The 24,935-nt window shown below is 47.8% G+C and overlaps 1 protein-coding gene across 9 annotated transcripts in view; it reads left to right on the top strand.

Annotated features, from left to right (window-relative positions):
• The window catches only part of RGS12 (regulator of G protein signaling 12), a 144,963-nt gene that overhangs the window by 94,584 nt on the left and 25,444 nt on the right, over positions 1–24,935 (top strand). The gene's annotated exons all lie outside the window — the stretch shown is intronic.

The raw sequence follows: 24,935 nt of genomic DNA, 5'->3' as shown, positions 1-24,935 counted from the left end.
GAGGTGGCCAGACTCAGGCCTGCGGGGGAAAGCCCTGGCTGAGAGGCCCCCTCCACCCTGGCTCCCACCCACCCCCCAGCCCTGGGCCTCCACACGCCCAGCCCCATGGTCCTGGAGAGTCCCCGCTCCAGCCCTGGACCCTTCAGCGCCTGCAGTTCCTGCCGCCCGTTCTGGTGCCTCAGGCAGAAAGAGGCCCCCTCCCCCACCCCCTGCCCTCCACGGCAGTGACAGGAGCCTGGGGGTCCCAGGGAAACTCTGGCTGTGTTTCCACACAGAGATCTTTTTATAGGCCGTGGTCAGTGGGAGACTCAGTGCACTGAGGTGGGCCTGGGAACTCAGCACCCCAGTGTTTCTATGGGAAAAATGCTCCCTGAGTTCCGAGGAGGGATTGAGGAGTTGGCTTGGGGAGCAACCTGCTCAGCTGGGCTGTCTCTGCCTGGTCATCCTGTCTAGTTTTGGTGATTAATAAATCACTCACTTAGAAATATTTTGTGTTCAACGAGCCATGCCAGTGAGAGAGTTTGTGTTCATGCCATGGTTTCATTCTGTGGCGCGTATCATGCTTTTATAGCTTAGGCTCTCGCTGGAGAGTTTTAGTTTTGTGGCTTGGTTTTAAGGAAGTTGGACTATGCTATTTTGGCAATCTTTGTCAAGTTGGTGTGTGTTTTTTCACTTTTTCAGAAGAAAGGGGCTGATAGTGGCCACCCGTTCATAGCCAAAGAGCGCCCTCGGGAAAAAGGGTTACAGCTGGTCTCTAGGGGCACAGCAGGGCTGTGGGTGGGGGCAGAGAGCAGATTCCAGCTGGAGAGACGGAAGCACATTCTAGCATTATAGAGAAGCTTAGCAGGGGAATGGTCTGCCTTGTGGGAAGTTATTCAGAAGAAGTGTGAGGTCGAGCTGGAGGGAGATGGGGTGTTGTGAAGAAATGAGAAAAGGAAGACGCTTGATTGCTCCTGGAAAAAGGAACCTCTCACCTCTCCTGGTCTGGCTCTGCACGAACCCAGAGCCACGGCCTCACAGAAGCCCATTCTTGTGCCTTCCTCCGTTGGTCAGGCTCTGTGCCAAGAGGCCTGCCAGGGTCCCCCACCCACTGCAGCCTCCAGTGGTGGATGTTCCCGCTGTGATCACCTCACCTTCTGAAGTCAGGGCGTGGAGACTATCGGGGAGCTCCCAGAGCGCCCACCTCCTCCTACGCACAGCGTCTATGCCAGCAGGAAAGCTGGGGAACTGTGCGGCTCTGGCTTTGGGGGACAGTGGCAGGTCCACATGACACCCCGCATACATGACCCCGCTGCTCCAGCTGCTTCACAAACACTGCGTTCTCGCCAGCCTCACCCTGGGGACCCCCGACACGTACCAGTCCCGGTCCTCCATCCCCGTGTCTTCCTCATGCCTTGTGCCTCCGCTCTGTCCTGACCCCACTCTGTCCACTCGGCTGCCACCTACTCGTCCTCCATGCACACCTCAGTCTTGGCCCTGTCTCTGCAGCCATCCTCCCGCTCCCTTCTCCTGAACGCTGGTGGTTGCCCCCACAGCAGCAACAGTGATCTGCCCGGCCCCTGCACTGGACCCCTCCACCAGCTCAGAGCCCCTGTCCCCCCAACCATCCTGCGTCCCACCCTGGTCTCCAGTGGTGCCTCAGGCACATGCGGTTTCCTTCTTCCCATCCTGACCACCTGCCCCCATCCTGAGAGACGGCCACTGTCAATTTCCTGCCTGTGCTAGGGGCAGCTTCCATCATTTTAATTATTCATCTGTGTTGGTGCTTTTGTCCCCCCAGCTGGTGTGACCTCCACGTGGCAGGTCAGAGTTGTCCCAGCACCCGGCACAGCGGCTGGCACGAGAACTGTCTGTTGAGTGAATGATCGGGTGTTCAGTAGACATCAGCCAGAGCGTCGGGGCGAGGCTTGGGCGGGGACAGTGGCTTTCAGTGATTTTCCTTTTAGTCGTGAAACCTTCTCAAAAAGCACACACACAAACTGAGTAGAAACAGCACAGAAGCAGAAACTCCTGTGTGACTGGTGTTGGGGGGTGGACCCACAGCCGCCGCCTCCTCCTGGGCTGCTCTGCGCGCCTGCCAGGCTCTTCCAGTGCCTTCACCTGCCGCGCGGGCCTTCGGAGCTCAGACCTGGCCATGGCTGAAGATTCCGGCTCCACCTGCAGCTCCACAGCTGACAGGCCGATCTCTTGGGGCAAGTCACTTTCTCTCTCCTAGTCTTGTGTCTTCATCTCGCCAGTCCTTGTTAGGGAACAGGCACTGAGGCCTGGGGGGCTGTCACAAACGGCTGCCTGATGGTAGAGGGTTACTGTAATTGCCGGATTAACTTGGGGGACTTTAAACTGCATTTCTCTTTAAAATATAAAATATAATTGTTGATATTTTTGGCAAATGCCAAAATTTGTATTCTATACAATTTTGAAAGAGAAAGAGAAAAGCTTGAGAGTAGTATCATCAGTACTTATATAGAATTAGTTGATAAATTTACATTTTCTTCCTCAGAAAAACAGTGCAGCCTAATTGCACATTTTCCAAAAATGTTTGCTAAATGGCAGAAACACAATGTTAATTTGTAATGCGCTATTGTGGGAGTGGTTGTTTTAACCAGAACCCTTTACTTGATTTAATATGTCACATTCTTTTGGTTTGCTTTTGGACTTCAAAATGATGCTCAGAATCACACAGTGTATTTATAGAGTGTGGAATACCGTATTAGCATTTGTAAACAGGAGTCAGACTGGAGATTTTCAGTTTTGGAAGTGTGGAGACTTGATTTCTGCCAGGATGCCTTCTGATGTACTTGTTTCTTCCCAATTCTACAAGATATTTGGAGAGTTTTTATTACTAATTTTTAATATCGTGAAATTATTTTTTCAAGCAAACACATTCAAAGGTAATAAAGCCACTAACTGCATTACCTGTCTTCCAGAGTTGTGTGCTAGCCAGGGGGCCTGTGCCTGAGAATTGACTCAGGGCTGGGGCGACCACAGCAGCCCTTGGTGCCTCTGCGGCTGCATCCCCTCCCCAGAGGCCATACTTGGAAGCAGGTGCCACCCCTTCCTGCACCAAGGGAGTTTCTTAGTTAGATTCTTGGGGAAAAGATAAAACAAACCAAGAACTCCTCTCATTGCAACCCTAGGCGTGAGAAGCAGTGTCCACCCTGTTTGGTGGTCTGGAGGCCGCGTCAGAGAGGGCTGCCTGGGGTGTCTGGGGGCGTCAGAGAGGGCTGCCTGGGGTGTTTGGGGGTGTCAGAGAGGGCTGCCTGGCGTGTTTGGGGGTGTCAGAGAGGGCTGCCTGGGTGCTCCAGGGAGCTGCTCCTGCTCAGCTTCTTGGTCTGGGAGGATGTTCACCTGCGAAACTCCACCAAGCCATATTCTCACAATCTGTGCACTTTTCTGTGTATCTTAATAGTTTACTAAAATAATTAATATTATTTTAAATTTCTGGAACTTTTAACCTAAGGACTTTCAAAATCGTCTGAAAATGTTAATAGATTTGCTCTCAGGAGAATATGTATGAAGTTTGCAGAAAGAAAGCATTATGTAGATTGGATTGAAAATCGGATTGGCCAAAATGATTTAAGGAAAGGGTCTAGAAGTAGATCCTGAGTGTGGGGAGAGTTCAACGGCTTTCCTCAGGGACAGGACCTGTGCAGTTTTACGCAGTTTAGGAAGAGCCTTCCCCTACCCCCAGGCTAGATAGACTATGGGAAGCGATCCCCTCTGGGCAGACCACCTAACAGAAAGCTTTTAAGACTTTCTCCTTATTGTTGGTTTTCAGCAATTTGATTATGATGAGTCTCAGGTTGGTTTTTCTGTGTCTGTTGTGTTTGGGATTTGTTGGGGTTCAGGTATTTTTTTCATTGCTTCCCACTTTTGAGACTCTAATTATGCAAGCATTTTAGGCCACCTGGTTTTCCCTTCGGATCATGGAGGCCGTTTCATGTTCAGGCTTCTGTGTCCCCTGCATGCTTGCCATGTCATTGTTTCTCTCGCTCTATCCTGCAGTTCACTGATCTGTCACTGTGGCGTCAGATATGCAGCTCATTCCTTCCTGTGATGGAATTCCTGCCGATCAGCCTGTCATCTCAGAGACTGTGTTTTCATCTTTAGCAGTTCCTTCTGTTTTTTTCATTTCTTTCTACTGATTCTCTTCACGCTTTCCTTTAAAACCCCAAAAATGTTGGCCGGGTGCAGTGGCTCATGCCTGTAATCCCAGCACTTTGGGAGGCTGAGGCGGGCAGATCAGCTGAGGTCAGAAGTTCCAGACCACCCCGGCCAACATGGGGAAACCCCGTGTCTAATAAAAATGTAAAAATAGCTGGGCATGGTGGCAGATGCCTGTAATCCCAGCTACTCGGGAGGCTGAGGCAGGAGAATCTCTTGAACTCAGGAGGCAGAGGTTGTAGTGAGCTGAGATCGTGCCACTGCACTCCAGCCTGGGGGCAGAGTGAGACTGTCTCAAAAAAAAAAAAAAAAACCAAAAATGTTTGTATATTTATAAGACATGTAAAGCCCTTAGATGCCAATGCTGTCATCTCTGTCTTTCTGGGTCCCTTTATTGACTGATTTTTCTCCTGGTTATGGGTTACATTTTTCTGAGTATTCATTTGTCTGGCACTTCTTGACCGAGTGCTGAATTTTGTTGTCTTCCTTTAAAAATACAGAGGTTTGTTAAGCTGCATTTGGGGACTCCTCTAAAATCTGGAGATTCACCCAGAACTGGCCAGAACTTGGGAACTCCCTAACCCTGTGTGAGTTCTGGCAGCTGTTCCGGCCGCAGCCCCTGGCTGATCTTTGCCTGCCTCATGGGGTCTCGGCTGTGCATGCACAGCTTAGAACTCAGCCACAGATGGAGGCTCCTGTGAGGTCCCTGAGCACTTTCCCTGCTAGGTCTCTCCTGCACCTGCAGTTCCAGCCACCCTGGCCTTCCCTGATTCTGACCCATCTCCTCAGCTCTGGACAGTGGTTCTACCCGGGCCCCACCTTGTGCTGTGGTTCATGGAGTGCCTCTGGGCAGACAGCTCTGGGTGGTCACAGGGCTCACCTCATGAATTTTTTCATCAGGAATTGCAGTCTTGTGACTGTGGTCCAATTTTTGGGAACTGTTGCTTCACATATTTTTTCTTTTCTTTTTTCTGTCTTTTCCCGCACGTTCTGATGCTCTGCGTATTGTATCTACTATTCTAGTACTGTCTGGCAGGAGGGGAAGGCCTGTCCCAGGTGCTCTGCCACGGCAGGTAGAGTTCTGTGATACAATTTTTTTCACCTTACTTGTGGGATGTGGTCTGTAAAGTTCAGAACAAAACTCAGGTCATGACGGCACCTTATACAAAGAGCTTCACTGATTTCCCAAAAGCTGCCTCACAACCCAGAAAGAGCAGGTTCTCCTCTCCCCAGGCCTGTCCCTGGAGCATCTGAGGCCAGCACCATGCTGGGCCTATGGGGAAATGGCTGGAATTTGGGGAGGAAGGTGCCGAGCCCGGGTTGGACTTGGCCTGGCTGGCTCCCCAGGTGAGGTGCAGAGACCAAGCCTCCGCCCGGCCCCCAGAGCACCTGCGACTGACCCTTCCTGCCGGCATCTCTCTGAACGTGGTGCCCTTCCGTGGCGTTTCATCCGTCTGCTCCTTCAACACATCTTTTTTGAGACAGAGTCTGGCTCTGTCGCCCAGGCTGGAGTAGTACAGTGGCGCAATCTTGACTCACTACAACCTCTGCCTCTTGGGTTCAAGTGATTCTTGTGCCTCAGTCTCTCAAGTAGCTGGGATTGCAGATGTACACCACCACGCCTGGCTAATTTTTGTATTTTTAGTAGAGATGGTGTTTCACCATGTTGCCCAGGCTGGTCTCGAACTCCTGACCTCAGGTGATAGACCCACCTTGGCCTCCCAAAGTGCTGGGGTTACAGGTGTGAGCTACTATGCTCAGCCGAATATGTGAAATGTAAATAACAAATGTAGAAAGGAATGTAGGTCACAAATATCTGATGAGAATACTCTATTAGGGATTGCATTTTATATTCAACGATACTGAGGTAGAAAGGTGGCTCTATTCTGCTCGCATTTCATGACACTATTTAAACACTTAAGGTGCATTTTTGTTGCACTTGTTTTTCAAGTAATGAAAACTTTTTATTGAAGAATAGCTTACATGCTGAAAAGTACATACACCATCAATAAGCAGTTTGAGAGATTTTCACAGAATGAACACATATGTGTTATCAGCACTCGGACCAAGAGACAGAACATTACCAGCAGCCCAAGCGCCCCTGCAGGCCCTCAGTCACCAACCCCGGAAGGGATCTCTCACCCAACGGCTGTTGCCTGTTTTCAAACTTAAAAAAAAAAAAAAAAAAAAAAAAAGACTGACCGGGCACAGTGGTTCACATCTGTAATCCCAGAACTTTGGGAGGCCGAGACAAGTGGATTCCTTGAGGCCAAGAGTTCAAGAGCAGCCTGGCCAATATGGCAAAACCCCGTCTCTACCAAAAATACAAAAAAAAAAAAAAATTAGCCAGACGTGGTAGCGCATGCCTGTAATCCCAGCTACTAGGGTAGCTGCGGCAGGAGAATCTCTTGAACCTGGGAGGTGAAGGTTGTAGTAGGCAGAGGTTGCAGTGAGCAGAGTTTGCGCCACTGCACTCCAGCCTGGGTAACAGAGTGAGAGTCCATCTAAAAAAAAAAAAAAAAGACTCACGCAGTGTATGCTGTTTAGTGTCTAGCTTCCTTTATTTAACATAGGATGGTGCATTTTGCTCCTGTGAGTCTATCAGGAGCTGTTTACTCTCCTTGCTGTGGACTGTCCATGGTGCAAATATGGCATCGTTCCTCCATTCTTCTCTTGATGACATCGTGTTGGTTCTGACTTTTGGCCATTACAGGTGGTGCCATATAACATGCTTGTACAGGTCTTTTGGGTGGACATCTGCATACATTTCTGCTCTGATAGGCTGGGGGTTTGTATATATTCACCTATAGTAAATACTGCCAATTTCCAAATGATTTTTACAGTGTCCGCATTGACCAGCAATATATAAGAATTCTAGGTGTTTGACATCCTCTCAACACTTTCCCTGTAGCCACGTACATAGGGCTTTAATTGTATTAATAGTTTTAGTTCTCAGTCCCCTGATGACTATGAATTGATCATCTTTTCATATGTTTTTGGCCCTTTGAATATCTTATTTTGTGAAGTGCCTGTTCAAGACTTTTGCTTGTTTTTCTGTTGGTTATCTGCCTTTCCTTATTGATTTATAGAATATTTTAAAAATATATTCTGGAAATGATTTTATGGATTTATATATAGTTTTCCCTTAGTATCTGTAGGAAATCGGTTCTGAGACCCCTTGAGGATACCAAAATCTGCAGATACTTGAGTCCCTGATATAAAATGGTGTAGCGTTTGCATATAACCTACCCACACCCTCTTGGATACTTTAAATCATTTCTAGATTACTGATAACAGCTAATACAATGTAAATAGTATGTAAACAGTTGTTATACTATATTGTTTTTATTTGTATTTTTTGTTGTATTGTTATTTTTAATTTTTTTCCATTAATTTTTTTTCCAAATATTTTCCAGCCACAGTTGGTTGAATCTGTGGATGCAGAACTGTGGGTCTGGAGGGCTGGCTGTATTAGATATACCTTGTGTTTTGGATTTATGTGTTTATGATAGATTTATGTATGTAGTTAAGCCTTTCTATACCTTACCTGTTCATTCTCTTAGTGGTATCTTGTGATGACTGAAAGTTCTTAATATAATCCAGTTTATCATTTTTCCCCTTAGGATAATGCTTATGTTCTTTTAGAGCAGGCTTTGCCCTTCCCAAGACCATGAAAGTAAATCTATTTTGTTTTATCTTCAACATTTAAATCTCTGATTCATCTGGAATTGATGTTTTTGTCTATGGTGTGAGGTAGGGGTAAGATTCATTTTTTCTATGTGGTATTCAGTTGTCCCAGCTCCATGTAATGAAAAGACAGTCCTTCCCAATAACTTGAAGCAACACCTGTATCAGGTAATCATGTATTTGTGGGTCTGTTTCTGGCCTCTGTATTCTGTTCCATTGGTCTGTTTGTCTATCATTGGATCAGGACTTCATGTCGTAATTCTCATCCCTGGCATTTGGATATCTAGTGCTATAGTCTTCATTTTGCTTGTCTTTAAGATTGCCTTGGCTATTCCTGGCCCTTGCATTTCCTTATATATTTTGGAGGCAATTTTCAAGTCACTGGCAGCTTTCCAGAGTCATCTTCACTTTCGTCCAAGCTGGTTGAGACATAGCATTTCTGGAATCTGTGTTGATGCTTTTCCTGGAAATGTTACCACAAGCCACATGCAGCCATTGACATTTGGACAATTGGGTTTTTTTTTAATTGCTGTAATTATACATATGTGATCTTCAATATGTAGTTACTCATTCTTGCTCTCAAAGTCTTGAGACCATTCCTCCCAGGAATAAATACTAAATCTGGCTTGGTTTGCCTTTTAAAAAACCATCTCTTCTGGATGAATGACCTGTATAAGTATCTAACACTAGCATTAATGGAGATGATTTCAGGCTAATGCATCACCCTCAAATAGACTCTTGTTCAAAAGAAGGTGAGGGAGCAGCCTGGGACACACAAAACCTTGCAAGGACTTGAGAAAAAAGGGACTGGTTGCATCAGAGAAGCCAGTAGGAAGCCCCTGTGTGCCTCTGGGTGCCGAGGTGGGCTGCAGTGGGATGCCACATTGGCTGCGATAGAAGAAGAAGGAGCTGTACAAGTACGTGGCCGGGCCAGAGCCCACCCTGTGGTCAGGATGGCCGAGCAGAGCTGAGACCTGAAAGATGGGTCAGGATTAACCCTCATATGAGTTTGGGAAGACAGGAAGAACCAGGAAAAAGCTGAGATGGCAGCCAGGGGGTCGTGAGGAACCCAAGAGAGAGTGGTCGTGTGTGCACATGTCTATGGGAGAAGCAGTGGAACGATGTGAGAGGGGTCCCAAGACTAACCTCAGGGTTTTGCCTCAGGCAGCTCGGAGGATGAGGGTGTTTGCAGAGATGGGGAAGACGAGGGTGGGAGGAGCAGACAGGGGGACGATAACCAAGAATTCTGCTTTGGGCATGGGGTTTTTGAGATGTTTATTCAAAATCTATTGGAGATATTGTGTAGACAGTTGGATAAATGAGTACAGAATGTAGAAAAGTGGTTGGGCTTGAAAGTAGAAATTTGGGGATCATCAGCGTTTCATTGAAACTCATTGCCTTGGTAAACTTGAGTAATTAGAGATCATGCAGAAAAGGCGAGTCTCAAACCCGTAAGACACATGGGAAACCAGAAGATGCTGAAGATGTGGTTTGAGAGGCAATAGGACACAGAAAAATTAAGAAAATGGCCTCTGGAGCCAAATTATTTAGGTTTACATCCTAATTCTGCTACTTCCTGGCTGTGGGTCTCATTTCTCTCATCTGTAAAATGGAGTAATAGTAGGACCCATTACTTACAGAGTTCTTATGGGAAGTAAATGATTTAATATATGTGAAGTACATCGGATGATACCTGGTACATAATAAGGAGTTATATAAATGATAACTGCCATTATTTGTAGTGTTACTAATGTTGTTTTAATTGCATTTTCAATATAATTGACCACTGGAAGTGAATAAAATTATTTAGAGGGACTGGGTAGAGAAAATAAGCCAGGAGGTCCTGAAGAAGCTGACAAGATCAACAAGAGAAAGAGCATCAGAGGAGAAAAGCTCTCCACTTAGATCGTTAAAAACCCAATTTTAAAATAAGCGATGTTAAACCGGGCACAGTGGTGCACACCTGTAATCCTAGCTGTGGATTATAGGGAATGCTTGAGAAGCTGAGGCAGGAGGCTCACTTGAGGCCAAAAGTTTGAGACCAGCCTGGGCAGTATAGTTTGACCCCTTATGAAAACAAACAAACAATAAGTGACAAAAGTTCGAAAACAACTGAATGAGAAGATATAACAAGCAATATTAAGAAAAAAGAGAGGTGGCATGACAATATTAATATCAGACAAAGTGAAAAAGCAATAAAAAGAACAAAGAAGACAATGTGCACCAAAAGTAGCATGAGATTTGCAGAGCAGAAGTAAATGGCATGGTATCAACATGGGTAAGTACTCCGAGGGGGGTTATTACACACCTTTTTCAGAAACTGAGAGATCAAGCTGATAAAAAAATAGTAAGATTGCAAAGTATGTGAATGGAAAAATGAACAAATTAAATCTAACAGACACATAGAGAGCTTTGTACTCCGTAGAAAATACACTTTTTTTCTAAAGTACATGGAACATTTACCAAAGTTGTGGTGTACAATATGCCACACATGCAGTTGCTACAAATTTAAAAAAATTATAGCATACAGAGAATAGCTCCTGACAGCAGTGTATTTGAATAGAAATCAATCATAAAATGGTAACAAAAAAGAATTCATACATTTTAAAGTTTAAAACCATACTTCTAAATAATCCATGGGTCAAGGAAGAAATTAAAATGGGAATTATCATACAATTTAGAACCATTTATGATTCATCTTCACCAGTAGAATATAATCAAAGTGATTTCCAGTGAAAAAATTGTAGCATTAAATGTATATATTAGAAAAAAAGTTTGAAAATATAGGAAATAAGTTTTCAACATAAGCAAGTAGGGAAAAAAAGGAAATGCAAATTAAGGAAATGAAGATAAATGCAGAAATTATCAAAATAGAAAAAACCAAACAGTATACAACTACAAGTATGAACAAAAGTATAATCAAGAAAAAGAGGGAGGCCGAGCACAGTGGCTTATGCCTGTAATCTCAGCACTTTGGGAGGCTGACGCAGGAGGATCACTTGAGCCCAGGAATTTGAGACCAGCCTGGGCAAAACACCATCTCTACAAAAAAAGAAAAAGAGGAAGAGGACAAAGATAACATCAAGAATGAAAAACAGGTCCTAAGTACAGTTAGAGACTAAGAAGTAGCACTATAGGACAATTCCATTAACAACTTCATCCTGTACATTTGAGTAACCGGACAAGGTTTAGGAAAATATAAATGATCAAAGTTGGCCTAAGAAGAAGTAGAAACTGATTAGATAGATCAACATAGGCAAAAATGATTTGGAAGTCAAAGATCAAACCCTGCATAGGCACCATGCCCAAACCAATATACAGATGAGTATATCAGTCAGCTTAGGCTAAGTAATATTGCAATAACAAATAACACCAAAAATCCTGGTGGGTTTAACAAAGCAGAAGTTCGTTTTTTACACGACATTACATGCCTACTGCAGTTTGGCTTTGTTTTTCTTCTAAGTGTTCTCCTCCAAAAGCCAGGCTGTTGGAGCGGTTCCTAAATGGGGCACTGCAGGTCTTGTGGCAGAGGGAAAAGACGGCAGGGCAGAATCAGGTCATGGCTCTCAGCCATACTGTTTCACATTCATTGGCCAAAGCATAACACATGGTTCGCCTGACGTCAGTACACAGGGCTTGAATGATCTTCCATAAGGAGGGGCAACAAACATTTCCAACTTAATATTGTCTTTACGCAGGGCGTAGAAGATGGGAAGCTTCTCACCTCAGTTTGCAAGACTGGCATATTCCTGATACCAATATTGGAGAAAGATGGCACGGGAAAATTGAATTATTGGCCAGTTTCACTTATGAGTAAATATAGAAATTTCTAAATAAAATATTAGCAAATCAAATCCAGTAGCATTTTTTAATGCATCTTTGTGAAGTTTGGTTTACACAAGAAATGCAAAGAGGGTTCACTATTAGGGAATTTTCCATTCATCCCACCATTGATTCAACAGTGATTTTTGGGGGGCTCTCACTTTTCTTCAAAAAACTCTTCTAGGAACTAGGGATACATTGGTGAACAAAACAACGGATTGTGTTACATTAATAGATTAAAGGAGGAAAATCATATTATTACCACACCGGAGGCCAAAGGAGCATCTAATAGAATTACTGATAAAAAGCACTCATTCCTTTTTTAAAAAGTTATACTTAATAGAATACATGAATGTACTCCATTAATTATTATATATTATATAATAGTCTATTAGTAATAGTATTACTTTTAGTAATACTAACTACTAACTAGTATTACTATTAGAATTAGTATTACTAATACTAATAGTATAATATGAATAGTATTAGTAATCAGTAATACTAATTCTAATACTAATTACTAATTAGTATTAGTAATACTCATTAGTATTAGCAATTAGTAATATAATATATATGATAATGAATAGAAAAAGCACTCATTCCTTTTTTAAAAAGTTATACTTAAAGGCTGGGCGCGGTGGCTCACGCTTGTAATCCCAGCACTTTGGGAGGCTGAGGCAGGTGGATCACGAGGTCAGGAGATCGAGACCACGGTGAAACTCTGTCTCTACTAAAAATACAAAAAATTAGCCGGGCGTGGTGGCGGGCGCCTGTAGTCCCAGCTACTCGGAGAGGCTGAGGCAGGAGAATGGCGTGAACCTGGGAGGCGGAGCTTGCAGTGAGCTGAGATCGCGCCACTGCACTCCAGCCTGGGTGACAGAGTGAGATTCCATCTCAAAAAAAATAAATAAATAAAGTTATACTTAATAGAATACATATAATAATAATGTATACTATTAGTAATAGTATATATATTAGAAGAATTCCTATTAGAGCCAGGAATAGGCAAGGATGTTCTCTATCTCAGTGACTGTTTTAACATTGTATTGAGATTCTGGCCAGTCCTACATGGCAAGAAAAAAAATATTAAACTTGGGAAGAAAAAAGATAAATAATCATCATTTGCGAATAATATTATTATCTAACTATTATACAAAACTGAAAGCATAGCCCATGGCCAGGTCCAACTTTTAAACCTGGCAGAGTTCAGTGAGATCAACCCTGGCGGCTTTCCTAAGCAAAACACATGATTTCCATGGGAGCATATGTATGTTGGTAAAAATGTTTTAAAAGTTGGACAGACCAACACCAAATTAATAAGATGGATTATCTTTGGGGAGGGGGTATAGGACCAGAATTTTAGGTGATAAGCTCAATAGGGATTTTAGGTTTATATTTACATTTTTTCAAGGAAGATAATATTTTATGAATTATGCATTATAATGTCAGTTTATATCCCTTTCAGCCTGTAGTCTCTCATTAGCTGTTATTTGGGACAAGCAATCCACTTAGTCATCCATGTTATTGGATGCCTAGGATGTGCCTCGCACTGTTTGTCACAGTGTTCCTATCATGTCAGCATAAATGCATAGTTATTATCCCAGCTTTATAGGAAAGTTAAGTGACTTGTAAGTTACTTGGTGAGGAGGGGAGTTCTCACGCTATCCCTGTGAAGTCAGAGCACGGTTTTTACTGCGGTTTTACAGAGGAGGGGAGTGTCTTGCCCAGTGAGGAGGAGCAGAGCTCTGAGTCAGATCCAAACAGTGTAACTCTGGAACCACGCCGTGAACCGGCACACTGTGGGCTAGGTAACACCAGGCTGAGGATCCATCTCCTAGAATACAGCTTGCCATAGAGCAGACATCCCGTCAGCACCTGTGAATTGTGAGAAGGAGGCAGTGGCCGCATTTACCGCATGCTCACCTTAAACTTGCCCCCCCGGCTTTAGGAAGAGAATGGGCAGAATGGCTGGGTCCCCCATGGAGGAGAGCCCTGCCTCAGCCTCGTCTCCTGCTGTGTAAAAGTCCAGGGCTTTGCAGAGCCTCTCCACAGTCAGCAAGGAGAAGCAGTCTCCAGAGGTGGCCCCCTGAGCCCCAGCTGCACCCCGGGAAGGGGCCAGACCACAGGCAGCAGGCCCTGGAGCCCGTGAGCGCTGCCCACCTCCCTGAGCCAGTGGACATGGGACCAGCATGGTGACCAGATTTTTGGAACCCCGGTTTAGGACAAATGACTTTTTAAGTTTGATTGTTTGATATCAGAAGTCATATAAAAGGTACAAACATTGCATTGTGCTTAGTTTTACATCTAACATATTATATTTATTATTAAAATTATGTGAAGTCATCACAGTCCCAGCAAATACCATGTATATGGCCACCATGGCTGAAGGCATCCACCGTCTGCCCCGATCTGTAGAGTAGGCCTTTTTTCCTTGTCTTGTGTTACCTCTTTTTGGCTTATGGGGGTGGCCTCTAAATGTCACAAATCCTTTATGATTTTACATGCTCAGACCCCTCCTCCTTCCCTGAAACCTGGTCCTCTGGCCTCAGTCCTGCTGGGAAGGGTGCCCTTTCGTCGTCTCCATCCCTGGACTCTTTCATTTGAAGCACAGGGCCCCAGGACTGTGTCTTCAGTTTTCTGTGTTTAGGGAAGGGTTTAGGACCACTTTTGAGTCTTCCTCATGAGGTCAGCATTTGGGGCCCCGGGCTTCTGCACTGGGTGGCGTCCTCTGCGTTGGGTGGTGTCCTCTACATTGGGTGGTGTCCTCTGGTGGGGCCAAGCCACAACCAGAAGGTCTGAACTTCCTGTGTGGCCACTGGCACAAGAATAGAAGAAGAATGTCTTCACAAAGTATAAATATTTTATTCATCAAAATGAAGTAAATCAGTTTCACAAAGGAATTAACCACTAAATGAGTAATGTGAAGTTTTTTCAGCTGAAGTAAGCATAATAAATGAAGTCAGTTAGGGTTGATCTTTGAAAAATGTCCTGTGTCTTTTCTTGGAGCGTCCTGAGGGCTCCCCGTGGTCAGATGTGACCTCACCAACTACTTATGGTCATAGTTGGTAGCTCTAAGCCTAGAATCCTAAAAATTCAGAGTGACAAGTGACAGAATTCACTCGTCTTTGCACATCGCCTAACACTTCCCACACTGACCTTCGCAGGAGCGGCTCTGCTCACTCGCATGGCCTCATGGGCTCTGGCAGCATTTCACCCCCGCCTGTTGGCATTTCACTCTCCAGAAGGACTTGGTGTCACTTCAGACGTAGAGAGTTTGTTTTGCTGGGCTCTGCCAGAATAGTTATAAATCACACGTTTCTAGTACTGACTCCAGGAAAGACCCAGAATTCAGATTTCTCCTGTTTGGGCCCACATTTCTTCTGGCCCTCTGAGGTAACAGGAAGTACAGTGTACCTCAAGGGGTCTGTGAGACCTGCCAGGCATGGCAGCTCCTCTGCAGGGCTATGAGGTCTGGCTGTGGGGGCCAGACTCATGGTGAGCCCAGGAAGTGCTGTTGGGGACACCGGGAGCTCACCATGGAGAATGTGGAGTCTGGGCCCAGCACAGTCACTGATGTCAGCCCAGGAAGGTCATGGAATGTTTTGGACCTCGGCAGCTTCATCTGTAAAATGGGCTGATTGACTGAGATCAATAGCATGTAAACTCTTTTCTGAGGAGGTGCTATTCTAGATCCCTGTTTTCTAACCCTCAGCAGGCTCTGCTGTTGTGGCAGGCTTTTGTTGAGATGCAGAGCTGGGCCGGCCTCCACAGCCTGTGCTGCTTGAAGCAGAGAAGGGGCCTGAGCCTACCCTACCTGTTCTTGCCCCACACGTCCTCCTTCCTCTGCAAGCCAGCCCCTCACTGGGATTCCCGTAAGATTTCTCTGGGAAGAAAGGCCTCATTGCTTTAAATTTGAAAAGCATCTTCCAGTTGATAACTGGGGAATGAAATAGATACTCTGAGACCCAAAGGGGGCTATTGACGTGGGGTGATGTGACAAAATTTGGATACAAAATTTCACACCCCAGTATGAGGCTGGGGTGTGAAGCTAAAGGAGTGAGGAGGGGCTATGGGCTGTGGCAGCCCTCCCTGCACTACCACACTTCTGTGCAGAACTTCGGCAAGTTCCAGAATTGTAAATTAAACCTGGCCTTCCAGGTTGTTGGAGGGTAGCGAGATGGAATATAGCTTATTTAACAATGTGTTAGCCTTTGTTATAATTTTCCCGCATTTAGATATATGGGGTAAGCTCCTTCGTCTACACTTGCCCCAAGCCTTGCAAAGATTAGCTCTCTTCCATGAGAAAACCAAGGCACAGACATGCTCAAGGCCATGTGATCAATCACATCATGGCAGCCAGAGACAGAAGGATTGTCCTGAGGCACAAGTCTGCACATGTGGATTTTCCCTGAAACTGACTTTTGCTGCTGTGGTGACCACATGGTAGGTATTCACAAGGCCTGGCTGTTTCGAAGGGGAAACACATTCACTTTGGTGATCAAATGCAGGCTTTAAACAGTAGGTGGTACGATTTTAAGCTGGGCGAGTAAGTAGGTCTGTCTGTGCAGGGGTGTGGGTCAGTCGTTCTTAAGCTGCTTTCTGTGTGTGCCAGGCTTGAGCACAGGGACAAACACATCAGAGCTTATGGGAGCCAGTTCCCCACTGCCAGCAGGGAGTTACAGAGATGGAAGAGGAGGTGAGGATGTGCTCAGGGTGTTGGTTGGCATTGGAGGCGTCAGTATGAACCGATGGCTTTCAATAGAGAGATGTGTGGATGGAGAAATAGACATAGCAGTGTGTGCGTGTGCATCCACATTTCCCAGCTCTGTCCACCAGAGTGGGGCTGGAGGCAGGGAAACCCCAGTAGCAGTGAGCACCCGCATGTCCAGATTTTGGTGTCTAATACCTCTTTTCTGTAGAGGGAGTCAGGCTCCGTGGAGCAAAGACTAATTCCTGGGCTGGAGTGGGAAAAACACAGGATGAAGTTGGAGCTTCGCTTTTATTTTTTTTTACACCAGAAAATAAGGCAGTGCTTAAGGCATGATGAGGACACATGAGCAGGATACAGGTGCCAGCCTGAAGGAGGGACTGAGCTTCCAAAAAAGAAAGGTATTCATGGGATGTGAGCCATGGACTAAAATAAAAACCCAGCGAGTCCACACTAACACAGATAAATGGCTTTGTAGTAACAGGAGGGGGGCTCTTAGAGCAGAATACAGCTGAACAGTGCATCCGGAAATCATCAGAGGGTGCTAAAGTTGTGGACTCAGGCTTGATGTGAAGCAAGACACTTACAGAGCCTCAGAGTAGTTCTGCACGAAGCTTATTATCACCAGGGAACCCTAGAAACGACAGCGGACAAACCTAGTGCCCCAGCCACATGATGAGAGCCAGCGTCACCCACCCTGCAGTAAACTGACACCACGTGCCTCCTCAGAGGAGGTCCCGGAGGGACACCGCATGGCTTCCAGGGCATTCCAGCCAGTTACAAAGAAACATCAGCCAAGCCCAAACTGAGGGGCAGTCTTAAAAATAACCGGCCTCTGTCAGGGTTGGAACCACAGAGAGGCTGGGGAACATTCCAGATGGAAGGAGACTGCAGACACATGGCAGCAGCCACCCTGAGTTCCACCCTGCTCTGGGGAAAAGAGCTAGAAAGGACAGGATCGATGAAACTGGAAGAAGGCTTGTTAAATTTCCTGATTTCGATGTTGGTACTTGGTTATGAAAGAGAATGTCCACCTTCTTAGGAAATCTATACTGACGTGTTTAGGGGCAAAGAGGCATGCTGTCTCCAACTTAATCTCAGATAGTCTGGAAAATGGTTGCATGTGTGCAGGTGTGAACATGTTTAGAGGAAGGGAGAATGGGCGGACGGGAGAGGGATGGGATGATACAGCAAGCTGGAAGAATGCGGACATTTGGTGAATCTGGGCAAACGGATATGGGAGTCCCTTTTATTATCCTTGTAATTTTTCTGCAAGTCTGAAACTATTTCAAAATAAAAAGTTGCCCCCCAAAAAGGATGGCACACGTTGCCCAGGAGAGGGCTGGTTTGGCTGTGAACAAAGGATTCCTGTGGCATCTCGGTGCTTGTATGTCCCGGCTCCCCCATAGGCACATTTAGCTGCACTGATAGTGCCTACATCTGAGCTTCCGCCACTCGCCCATCTTCATTCTCCTGGCCCTCACAACAGCCCTGCAAGCCCCTGCCAGCCTCAGATGGACACGGGGACTGAGGCCCGTGGGACTGTGGCGCCCCGCCGAGGTGACCAGCCAGAAAGGAGCGCAGAACTCAGGCCAGGCGGGCTCAGAGCCTGCACCCACGCCTCCTGCCTGGGCCGCCCTGTGAGCGGTGGAGAAGGGCTTCCTGTGTCGCAGAAACTGGAGGCCAAGAAGCACATGATGGAAGAGTGGGCCGAATGAGGCCAAGCTCCACCTTCTACAGCCTTTTCAGGACTTTTTTCTTGGAAAATGTTGAGCTTGATTTGATGCCCTTTTAGTGGAGCTGCCATCAAGTTAGAGCTGCTTACGTGGCAATGTCCACCCAGGAGTCAGTAGATGGGGTCAGCAAACGGCGCCTCCAGCCAAACCATGCCCACCACCAACTTTGTGTGATGCAGTGTCAGTGGGATGGCGATGCCCATTCCTGCAGTTGCTGTCGGAGGCCCCCTCTGTCCTAACTGCAGAGACCGAAGTGTCCTAGAAAAACGGAGACTGTGTGTCACCCGCCCTCTCCAGGGAACTTTGCTGGGTCTCACCTGTGCTGTTAGCGGATGTTTCCTAACCCTTGATGACCCAGGAGATCCTCTCAGAGATGAGGCCCTGCTCGGCCTGGGGGCAGGAGCAACAGAGGTGGGTGTGGCACCCCACCCCGGAAAGGGACCACTCCCTGCAGGGGGCAGGCCGCCTCCAGGATGCCCACGGGTTCCTCAGAAATATCTGCGAGTTGGCATGTTTTGCTTGGTGGTAAAAATGTTCCTTATGGTTCACAGGTGGTCCAGTTTGGTATAGTTGCTTACTTCCTAACTAAATACATATTCCTGATAACACGCTGTTTGAGTGATCACCTGCTTATTAAAAAGATAGGTTTTATGTTTATGGGACTAAAAATTTTTAAATTTAAGTTACATATGGAAATTAGAGTTAAAAACTATACAAAAAGCCTACAAGTACTTTTTAATAAAGCACAAAGTGCTGAAGTGGAGTAGCGTGTCGGGAGGCCGGGGTTCCATCTGCAGTGTTTATGCCGCGTGCGCGGTCACCTAGCTGTGCTCAGCCCGCCTTCAATAATTCAGGCTCCGTGGCGGCAGCAGCCGAGGGGCTGCTGTGAATTATGCATGCGTCTTCGGCAAGGCTTCGTGCGACATCTCCCGTTGGCTTCCCATCCGTGAGCCTGAGTGCAGGCAGGGCAGAGCCGTCTTTGTCAGCCGTGTGCTGGGATCGCGGGAGAAACTGCAATAATTTGCCCTCCTGGGAGTGTGAGCTCAGGAACAATGTCCCTGTGTGGGGCCCAGGCCTTTGCTCGGGGCCTCCCGGGCTCTGCCGGCTGACCCTGGTATGGACTCAGAGGGGTGGTTTGCAGTGCATGGTTGGAAGTATTTGGTTAAGTGGCATCACAGTGGCTCTTATCAGCTCTACCCAGGTAAAGTCCCTTGTCCCCGTCTGCATACCTTGTCGCGTTGTCAGGGACACACTGACTTGTGTGGTCTTCAGGTATGTTTGCTGCGACGGGATTGTGTTGGGGGTGAGGGGCCCATGGGGTGCCTGTGCAGTGACGCGTTTCGTGACCTGCCTTGGAGTTGTGACTTAAACAGTCAGAGGGTTTGAGGTTATGGTTTGGATGAGATAATAATGGGCCCAGGCCGTGTGTTACAGAACTGCAAACTTCTAATCTTACGGTATTAACATTTGTAACGTAACCTACATTTTTGACCCACCAATGTAAATATGGCGGCTTTTCCAGTTAGCAGCAAATCTGAACAGACTTTAAACTCTTTTTCACCAGGAAAGCATTTCTTTGACTCAGATGGGTCAGTTGAAAGACAAAACCCCACAACAGTACCGTACACTGGACCGTGTTCTCTAAGGTGGTGTTGGGATGTGGGGTATGTTTTGTGGATCTCTTTTCTTCTTTGGCTTAGATCACAAGTGTGGGTTTGACTCGCATGCTCAGCACCAGAGAATCAGGCAGGCCACTGCGAGCAGGCCAGTGAGTTGCAGACGTGGTGGCGTCCCTCCCGCGTTCTGGCCTTGGAGCTGGGGTTGGAGTGGTGGCTTTTGCAAGGAATTTTATTTTAGGCGAGTGCTGCTCAGGGTTCAAGGTCAGGCCTTCTGTGACTATGCACTATTTTCCACGTGACGAGAACAACTCCAGAGCACATGAAAGTTCTGTGAATTGTGAAATCCATAATTGAAAGTGGATATCAGAGAGGAGACAACTTTCCGTGTGTGTTGAGCCACATCGCAAAGAAAAATGGTGCTCAGGGGGCTCTGCAGTCTCTCCTGGCTCTCCTGTGTTCCTCCGCAAGTCACCTGCATGAATTTTGTCCAAATGGAATCATAAAAATTCACCAGGAGAGCTTAATGATTACAAGAATTCTGGGTGGACGTTTTCCGGTAGCCAGTTTTTGAAAAACGTGTGTGTTGCTGGAGATTCCACTGTCCTTTGCAAATGGCTGGACTCAGGAAGGTCCATGTGCCCAGCAGGTCCTGTCTGTGCCCTCGGGAAGCTGAGGAGCTGGGTCATGAGTTTTCTATCCTGATCCTTAGGCAGGGGTAGCATGGGCAGCCGGGGCTGTGGCCCAGAGCCTTCTCTTTCCGGCTCCTCCAGGTAATGTGTCTGCTTCCTCCACTCTCCAGGCTCCCATGCTTGAGTTGAGCACCCCCCTCCCCACCTTACTGTGGCCTCACACTGGGAGGAATTACTGGAGCACGATTCCTATGTCAGCACAAAGCTACAAAATGAGATTATGTGAAGGGGGCGTGGCTCTTACCCCCAGCAGTGCTGGGAGCAATTGGCAAGGTCATGCCTCCTGTCTTTGCAATACCAGAGAAGAGCACGGACTGCAACCTCTCTCCCTTCCTTGGAAATGGTTTATTTGCAGCTAAAGCAACTCTCACTTGAGTGGGTCCCGGAGCCTGGGCAGGCCTAGGAGAGGGTCAGATGCCCACACTATCCCCAAGCCGTGCCTGCATCTGCTCTCTGCCATGCTCCTCTGTACCCGAGGCTGTGCTCTCTCAGGAGGGTCTGCCATGTGGGTTCCTATACACGGCATCTGCCTCTGCAGGACCCCAAGGGCAGGAGTAGGAGCACACCGGGGAGGGAATGCAGATTCCCTGGGTGGGCACACCTGGCACAGTGGAGCCGAGCACACCAGACAGGTCATCATTTGCTGTTTAAAATACAATCATGTTTCTTTCTTGATTAGACTGTTAAAGAATCAATTATTGATTTGTGAGTCTTAGAAAATAATTAGTATCTGCCAAAGGTTTTGAATATGATGCTAGTCAATATACCAGTCATCTTTCACTCAGAATTTATATCAGTCACCATTCATTCATTCATTCCACAAATACACCAGCGCAGGAACGGGAAGAGCAGCCCTGTGGGTAGCTGGCCCCATTGCTGAGGGAGGCGGCAAGGCCTAGGGGAGTAGCCAGGGAACAGGGGAGGTGGGCCCGGGGGCTGGTGTGGGACTTCCACGTGGTACCAGGGAGAGGCCCATCTCCCCTCCACTGGCAGCAAGGGAGGCAGACGGTTCACGTCACTGTGCTTGTGTGTTGGAATTGAAACACCTTTAGTTCCAGGAGCAAAAGCGTTAGCAACCGTGGGAGGGTTGAGCTGTGCCGGCCACAGTGTGCAGTGGGGCAGCTTCCTTTCTGCCTCCCCTGTCTTCCCTTCCTGGTTCTTCCCAGGGCCCCTCAGCTGGGCCTTGCCTAGGCGGCCTCCAGGCCATCCCCCAGGCAGCCAGAGGGACCCTGCAGTCCCTTGCTCATCACTGTCCCCCAGGGTAAACTTCGTGCTGCTCCGTGCTGGCTCCCTGCTCTGCCCAGCTCATCGTGGCTTGTCCTGTCATGGAAGCTCTCCCTTGCTCCCTGGAGGCCAGTTAACTTCTGTTTCTCCCTCAGTTCTCAGTTAGCCTTTATTGTCTCAGGACAAAAAGCTGGAAGAAAAATGTCATGGTGCTCATAATGCAGAAACTTCATTCATGAGGATCGCCGCATTTGTCAGCGTAAAATATAGCAAGGTTAGCAACACTGCTGCCTTGAATTCTGGGCTCAAGCCATCCTCTGGAATAGCTGGGACCACCGGTGTGTGCTACCCTGCCCAGCTAATTTTTAATTTATTTTCATGTTCTGTAGAGATAGGGTCTCACTATGCTGCCCAGGCTGGTCTCAAACTCTTGGCCTCAAGTGATCATCCAGCCTGCATGATCTTATTTTTTAAATAGGTAGTATGTGCCCATACGCTGGAATGTACACAGAACAGGATGGGCCCCCGAGGTTGTTTCTGATGCAGGGCGTGCCATTGTGCGTTCTGTGCCTGGGGGCTGTCCAGCCAGCTCTGGTCTTCCATCTCCCAGCACCAGGCAGGAGGTCCTACAGCTTCACCGTAGGACTGATGAACGAAGTGCACCCCGGCAGCAGTAGCTGGCCCTGGGCATTTATACTTTATGTTTTGATCAATATCATCAGAGGGGTTGATCTGCGTTTGCTCCTCCCAGCAGTGCAGAAGGTGCCTCTTGGCTCAGACTTCGCTGCCATCGTGATCTTGGCCAGGAGGATGGCTACAAACAGCCTGAGGCTGAGGCTCATGGCTGGCGTTCTGTGATGAGGCCGGCGCACCTACGAGTGTCCAGGGGCCTCCTCCTACTTGGTGGCCGCCTGTACCCTTCTGTTTTCCTTTTGGCTTGTTGATGGTTTCCTTCTTGGCATGTAGGGGCTCTGATGTAGAAAAGGGAGCCAGCCCGCCACCTGTGTGACGTGTGGCCAGTGCCCCACAGTTTCCCGTCCGGGGACTTGGCCGATGGTGCTTTTCCCTACTGAGAGTTGCACCTCTGTGCCGTGCACCGTATCAGTGTTGCCTTCGTGGCTCTGGGCTTCGTGTCTTCCTTCCAGAGGCTTTCCTCACTCCAATGTTTTAAAAAATTATCCCACATTTTCTTCTGGTATTTCTCTAATTTACACTTAAATATTTGATTCATCGGGATTTGTTTCAGTGTGTGCTGGAAGGAAGAGATCCGACTAGATAGTTTTTCAGAGGTCATCTTCCCCGCGCACCCCACCCACTACCCTGATCGTGACTTAGACACTCAGGATCTGTTTCTGTACTCTGTTGTGTCCTGCAGGTGACACTGATGCTGTCCCCTGTGAGTTCGGGATTGTGGTCTGCGTGTGCTGTCGTGTTAGGTTGACCTGGCCCTGCGTGTTCGGGATCATGGTCTGCGTGTGCTGTCGTGTTACGCTGGCCTGGCCTGGTGTCTTGCTCGTCTTGTTTGTTCCCCTCATTTCTGCGTAGCTTTCCACAGGAGCTTTTACACTCCACTTGTGTGGTTCTAACAAGACACCCGTAGGCAAGTATCAGCGTGATATGTCCATTTAGGGAGAATTCCTGCCTGTGATGTTTTGCTCCTCAGTTCCCTGGTGACAGGATATTAGGCAAGCACAGAGTCAGCCTTCTCCGAGGACCCCTGCCCCAGAGAGAGTGAGTGTGCAAGTGAGTGCGTGAGAGTTTCACAGCTGGCTTACATGCAGAACGGGGCACTTGCCACATGGGGGAGCCTTGGATGTTGGGATTCTTTAAGCAAGGCATTTCCAGACAGTTCTGTCGACATGGTGGCAGAGGTGCTGGGTGCAGAGGGAGCCTCACATGGCCCCTGTCCTTCTGTCCTTGGCCCCGGCGCTCCTGGCTTGGCCACCCTGTCCTGAGTGTGAGCGCCGGTGCGCGTCCTCTTGCAGTGCGTGCCGCCCCTTCCACTGTAGCTCGGAGTCAGGGCTTCCGTGTGAGCCCCAGCCGCAGGCCTTTGAGACTTCAGTGTGTGCTGGTGGCCACTGCGATCACACATTTGATCTATAACAGATCGACAGCATGGTGGATTCAAGGAAACATTAACACTGTGTGTTTCTGATCCTATCCTAGAACTTCCTTTCAGTCTTCTTTTAATTTTTTTCTATAGCAGTTTAAATTATTTGATTATTCTTTAACATTTTCTTTTTTAATCTAAATGCTCTTTGCACTTTGAATGACTCCTGCCGAGCGTAGCCTCTGGCTGCCATGCTGACCATGAGGGACACTGTTGGATCAAATCCCTGGTTTGGTCTCCTGGGCCCTAGGGCTCCACTTTTCTCTGGATTAGTGGGGTCCACACCGTGGCCTCCTTGGAAGCCTCCGGCGAGGCCTCTACCTGTCGCCTAGAGCAAGTCTGCAGACTGGGCTGAATCCATAAGGTTTAGTGTTGCTTCTGCCCCTGAGAGGAGTTGATGCTGCCTCACTGACCCCCTTCCTGGTCTCTTTCTACCTCTGGTCCCTTGCTGCTAATAAGATGTGTTCTAATTGCTGGCCTGGAGCTGGAGCCCATCGACTCGTCCACTGGGATCAGTCCTGTGGCCTTGACGTTACGGCAGTGCCAGCCTGGGCGGCTTATCCTGCGCACCGTGCCCCCACACTGCTCTCGTCAGGAGGGATGGGGTGCCCCCACACTGCTCGCGTCAGGAGGGATGGTCAGGAGGGATGGGGTGCCCCCACACTGCTCGCGTCAGGAGGGATGGAGTGCCCCCACACTGCTTGCATCAGGAGGGACAGGGGCACCCCCACGCTGCTTTCGTCAGGAAGGACAGGGGTGCCCCCACACTGCTCGTGTCAGGAGGGACTGGGGTGCCCCCACACTGCTCGTGTCAGGAGGGACTGGGATGCCCCCACACTGCTCACGTCAGGAGGGACGGGGGTGCCCCCCACACTGTTTGTGTCCGGTGGACAAGGATGATGAACAGGGATTTCCTGGGGACCTCCCTTCTCTTTATTCAAGAGCTCAAGAGATACTGGGAACCAAAGGCCACTGAGGGCCATTTTGCAGACACATCAGGCAGGATCCAGTGTCCTGGGGTGCGTGCTGTGCCATATCCCACGTCGGGTCACCTGTAAATGAGCCACCGAGCTGACATGCCTGGCTGAGGGCTTAGCTCTGGACACTGTACCTGAGAGTTTCGTGTTGAGAAGGAGCCCACATGCAGAGCAGTGCACAGTCACGGGTGTGTGGGCT

Source organism: Hylobates moloch, unplaced genomic scaffold, assembly GCF_009828535.3.
Source record: "Hylobates moloch isolate HMO894 unplaced genomic scaffold, HMol_V3 SCAFFOLD_17, whole genome shotgun sequence".
NCBI classification, from domain to species: Eukaryota; Metazoa; Chordata; class Mammalia; order Primates; family Hylobatidae; genus Hylobates; species Hylobates moloch.
This window is presented reverse-complemented; position numbering and strand designations above follow the sequence as displayed.